This window comes from Alligator sinensis, unplaced genomic scaffold (genome assembly GCF_000455745.1).
Source record: "Alligator sinensis unplaced genomic scaffold, ASM45574v1 scaffold447_1, whole genome shotgun sequence".
NCBI lineage: Eukaryota > Metazoa > Chordata > Crocodylia > Alligatoridae > Alligator > Alligator sinensis.
Window position 1 is genome coordinate 1,122,413 of NW_005842123.1, and position 6,000 is coordinate 1,128,412.

Here is a 6,000-nt window from a genome sequence, read left to right on the forward strand (position 1 = left end):
CAAGTTGGGTGGACTTGCAGATACTATAGAAGGTAGGGCTAGGATCCAGAATGAGCTGGATAGACTAGAAAAATGGTCTGCAATCAACTGAATGAAATTTCACAAGGACAAATGCAAAATCCTGCACTTGAGATAAAATAATTGCATGCACAAATGCAGCCTTGAGAAAGACTGGCTAGACAGAAAAACTGTAGAGAAGCATCTGGGGTTTACAGTAGACCATAAGATGAATATATGCCAACAGTGTGCTCATGTTGCAAAAAAATAGGCCAACAGTATACAAGGTTGTATTAACAGGTGTGTCACTTGAAAATCAAGGGAAGTGATTCTTCCTCTTTATTCAGTGCTGGTGAAGCCTCACCTGGAGTACTATGTCTAGTTTTGGGCCTCACACTTCAAGAAAGATGTGAACAAACTGGAAAAAGTCCAGAAGAAAATAACAAAAATGACTGGAGGCTTGGGAAGCATGACCTACAAGAAAAGGCTAAAAGTGCTAAGGTTATTTAGTTTGGAGAAGAGAAGTCTGAGGGGGGAATTTGATAATAGTCTTCAAATACCTGAAAGGTGATTATAGAGACGATGAAAATGGGTTTTTCTCTGTGGCTATAAAGGAAAGGTTACCAAAGTTCTGCTGAAATCAATGAGGCAACCGTGTTTTGACTAGCTAAAGTGTAAAACAAGTCTTTCTCAGGCAAAAATAATGACACAGAGAATATAAACAGAATATGACATGCAGCTGAATCTTGCTGGCTTTTTCAGTTTTCATAGCTATGGTATGAACACATATATGCATGCCTCTGTCTGCTTTGGAGGGGTTGAGATGTCACATGATAATTCAGACTCTTCACAGAAATTATATTAAGCTTTCTGCATTCCCCTTTTTCATTTGGGTCTTCAGGTGTACAGTCTTACAGAGAAAGTACACACATATATTCATCCTTGTTGTAAGACTGAGTTACAGCTATGTTCAAAGCAAGAAGGTTTGATTTGTTAAAGCCTGCAAAGACTAAAATGCTAGTGATGAATAAATAGCATTTTCTCTTAAGTGCTGGAATGCCCCCTTTTTTTCTCCCATGGCTGATAAAGTTATATATTCATAGATGTATAGATTGTAAGGGGCAGCAAGGTGACCATCCAGTCTCCTCTTGAAGATTTCCAGGGTAGGTGATTGTACCACCTCTGGAGGGAGTTTATTCCACAGTCTGGACACCCTAACTGTGAAGAAGTTCTTTCTAATGTAAGGCATGAAATGGTCTTCCAGGAATTTGTGGTCATTACTACTGCTTTTCCCCTAGGGTGCCCTGGTGGACAGTTGTTTGCTGAGCCCTTGATGTATTCCCTTGATGTAAAGGAAAGCTGCTACCAAGTCCCCTCTCAGCCTTCTATTTTTTAGGCTAAAGAGGCCCAAGCCCTTCAGCCTTTCCTCGTATGGCTTGCCTTGCAAGTCTCTGATCATACTCTTCTCTGGACTCTCTCAAGCTTTTCCATGCCCTTGTTGAAGTGTGGTGCCCAGAACTGGATGCAGTACTCCAGCTGCAGTCTCACTAGTGCTGAGTAAAGTGAAAGAATCACCTCCTTGGTTTTGCTTGAGATGCATCAGTTGATGCATGCCAGAGTATACTTTGTAATGCTGGCTACAGCATCGCACTGATGGCTCATGTTCATACTATGGTCTATTATTAACCCTAGGTCCCTTTCAGTCATTGTGCTAGTCAAATCGGTGCCACCAAGCTCGTAAGTATGTTGGGGATTGTTCGTCCCCAGATGGAGCACTTCACACTTCTCAATGTTGAACTTCATCTGGTTTCAATCCACCCAACTTGCCAGCCTGTCTAGGTCCTCCTGTATCTGCAGCCTATCTTCAAGTGTGACCACGATCCCCCATAACTTGGTGTCATCCGCGAACTTGGCCAGTGAGCTCTTCACCCCGACATCCAAATCATTGATAAAGATGTTGAAAGCACTGGACCAAGCACAGACTCCTGAGGAACACCACTGGTCACTTCTCACCAGGACGACACAGATCCATTCATTAGAACTCTCCAGGTCCTACCCCACAGCCAGCTTCCTACCCACCTGTCGAATAGTTAAGCCCGCAGTCCTCCAATTTTCTCGTGATAACATCATGGGATACCAGATCAAAGGCCTTTTGGAAGTCTAAGTATACAGTGTCGACCTACTCTCTCTTATCCAGGTGGTGAGTTACCTGGTCGTAGAAGGAGATGAGATTTGTAAGACAAGACCTGTCCACAATGAAGTAATGCTGGTTCAGGAACCTACCTTCTGCAAATATATCGCACATAGATTCCTTGATGAATTTTTCCAAGATTTTCGCTAGGGTAGAAGTTAAGCTAATTGGCCTGTACTTGCCCAGGTTCTCTCTTCTCCCATTCTTAAAGATGGGCACAACATTGGCCCTCTTCCAGTCTTCAGGGACCTCCCCCAGGCATCACAAGTTTTGGAAGAGTTTCACCACAGGACCTGCGATGACTTTGACCAGCTCCTTCAGTGCTCTCAGATGAAGTTCATCTGGTCCTGCTGACTTATAAATTTCTAACTTTTCTAACTGATCATGCACCAGCTCAAAGTCAACAGTAGGAAGGCAGTCATTCCCACCAAGCCCATTCTGATCATTATCTAGCATGCTTTTCTGCCTTAATCTGATGAAATACTGAAGCAAAGTAGTCATTCAGGAGTTCAGTTTTCTCCTGAGAGTTGGTAACCAGCTGTCCTGAGTTGTTAAGCAATGGCCCCACGCTTCCATTTGTTTTCCTCCTGTTCCCTACATACCTAAAGAAGGACTTCTTACTGTCCTTGATTTCTATTGCTAGTTTAAATTCAGTCGCTGCCTTAGTCTTTCTAATCTTCTCCCTACAAGCGCAGGTCATTGTTGTATAGTCCTCCTTGGGGACTGTCCCAAGCTTCCATTGTTTGTATTAAGTTGATAAGTAAAGCATTTGAACTCACTCCCTGAGAAGATCTAGTATCAATCAAAACATTTACCAGGGAATTGGCAGTACTGACTGCACACTGGATATTGAAGTGAGGCTTAAAGATGCTGGACTGGATCATGAACGCAGTGAGAACAAAGTACTTTCTCTCTCCACTCATCCTTTCATGAAGACTGAAGGAAATGGGACATGAATTGAATAGCCTTTCCAGCCAGTTCCCTTCCAAATAAGACCTAAAGACACATACCAGTAACTCATTTCAGACAGGACCACTGTTCCCATCCTCCCTACTTCCTGGAACATAAAGTTAATGGGAGAGATATCACAGCAAAGGCAGATCATCAGAAATGTATTTCCCTTACTCTTTTAATGCAACCAGATACAAATGACTTGGCTCAAAAGTCAGATGAAGTAGTTATTCCATTCTTGTGTGGCACTTTCATCTCTGGATAGCTTGAGCCCTGTTTGGCTTTTTTCCTCTATATATCTAGAAAAAACATATTAAAGCACAGATTATGCACAAGGGTTGATTTAGCATAGAACCAGTTTCTGAATCAGGGTCTCAGAGTTCTACTTATAGTAATTAAGGACACAGTTCATCAGTCTATCACTATTCAGCAGAGCACTTACACTAATTTAACATGCCTGATTCAATTGGTGAATAAATGAGAGTGACACTACTGGAATATCCTAAGGGTGAGAGAAGCAGCATTAACTGTCTTGTTTGAGTTTTAGGAAGTAAAATAAAGATTTAAACAATATTATACTAAGTTTGGATTGATATGCATATGACCTCATTTTTTCTATGTTTACATAAAATGCCGCTAACTGATAGAGGAGAAGTCTCATTAATTGATTTAGATTCAGATTTGGCCCGAATCAGGGACAGTGATTATATTTGTTGATTCAGATCATTGTCCCTGATTCGATTCGGCCGAATCCGAATCTGAAGATTCAATGCTCATTCAGAGAATCAGCGATTTGGACATAAACACAGTTTTAAAAGTTTTTTCTACCTACCTTGAGGTAGCAGATGTGGCTCATAATCGCTATGAGGCTGGGGCGCATGGAGGTTCCCACAGGAGTGCGGGAGCGGGGGAGGGAGGCCCTCCACGTGCTCAGTGGCGAACCTGGAAGTGGACTGGAACTACTTCCAGTCCACTTCTGGGTCTGCCAGGGAGCGCATGACAGGGGGCCCCCTGGCTCAGCAATTGGCCACAGAGGGACCCTGGGTGCCACCCTGACCCAGGAGGCACCAGTCACTGAGCCAGGGAGGCGCGGGGGGGGCTCCCAGTACACTCCCCAGCGGACCCAGAAGTGGACCGGAATTTCTGGTCCACTAATGGGTCTGCTGCTCAGCATGCTGGGGAGCCTCCCGTGCTTCTGTGGGACACTCCATGCACCCCAGCATCACAGCATTCACAAGCCACCTGGTACCTCGAGGTATGTAGAAAAAACATTTAAAACTGTCTCTGTGTCTGAATCACCGAATCTTTCTGAATGTCTCCAAATTCACTGAATCTTTCTGAATCTCTCTGAATTGATTCTGAAGGTTCGAATTGGATTCAGAAAGAATAAAGGGTCCTCTGATTCGATTCGGATTTGGAGATTCGGCCACCAAATCAGGCCGAATCTCTGCCAAATCGAATCAGGGACTGAAGCTTCACACAGCCTTACTGTACAGTGGTCACGCACAGTTTTTTGCTTCCATTACCAGTGATGAAAAAAGGTCTGGCTGCTAAGCAAAAAGGGTTTTCATTTTGGATAATCTGCCCTTCTCTGCTTGCTTTTGAAAGGGATTATGTTGAATAATCACATGTAGAATACTCATTTCTGGTAACTACTGATCACCTCAATATCTGAATTTGATCCAAAGCATATATAGATTTCATAGACTTTAGGGCTGGAAGGGACCTCAGAAGATCATCGAGTTCAGCCCCCCGCCCGAGGCAGGAAGTCAGCTGGGGTCATAGGATCCCAGCAAGATAAGCATCCAATTTTCTCTTGAAGGTGTTCAATGTAGGTGTCTCTAGTGGGTTATGGAATAGAGAAGATCCCACACAACTTACTGATTCGTTTGATGCACTGGCTGGGGAAATTTTCAGCTAATTGCACAATTTCACAATGATTTCACACTTAATTTATACAACACAATTTTATTTTAAGAAATACCATAAACATCAAAAACACGATAACTATATATATGTAAGGAACAATACTCTACATGCACTTCTTTAAAACAACTACAACTAACTATATAATTTGAACCAGAAAAGTTATTACTATATTATACTTACAATCCTAGAATTCTGAGAAGTCAAACCCCTAGATATGGTTTCATTCCTCAGTAGTACAATTTAATGGGCTGGCCTCAGTAGTACGGTTCAATGGGCTGGCCTCAGTAGTACGGTTCAATGGGCTAGCCTCAGCAGTGATAGGAACAAGTCCCCTTCCTTCAGTCCCACTCGGGCGCTCCGCGGCTTCAAAATGAACTAAGAGATTCGTGTTCAGGGAGAGGGTGGTTCAGGTGATCAGTCTGATCTGGCCTACACTTGCGATTCTTCCTTCGTTGTTCTGCAAGTGAGGTTACCTCCAAATTGGGACTTCAGGTTACAGTTTTTATTGGGTGAGTTGCCATCTTGGGCCCCTCCTACCCAAACCTGTCACTACTCCCAAATTTGGGCTCGGATTTTACTCAACAGGTTTTTTGCTAGGTGGTCAGTTTGTCTTCCGCAACGGAATTTGTCCGCTGACTATTTAGTTTATCTTAAATTTTGCTTTAGGAGATTTTCCATACCACTGCGGTGACCTTTCTTTTACAACCCCCTTTCAAAAGGCTCCTAGGGTTTGCTCTCTCGGAATGTTTGCTTAAGGGTCGTTTTTCTTGTCCTTAGGTTAACTTGTTAAAGGCCTCTAGAGATAAGATCGAGGAGCCAAGACTTTAAGCACGTTCATTGCTGTGCGGGCCGGCTCCTGGTCCCGTCCTCGCCGGGCGTGAGCCGGGCCCGTCTGTGTGCACGCGGGCTGTGGCCGGCAGGCCGGGGCTGCG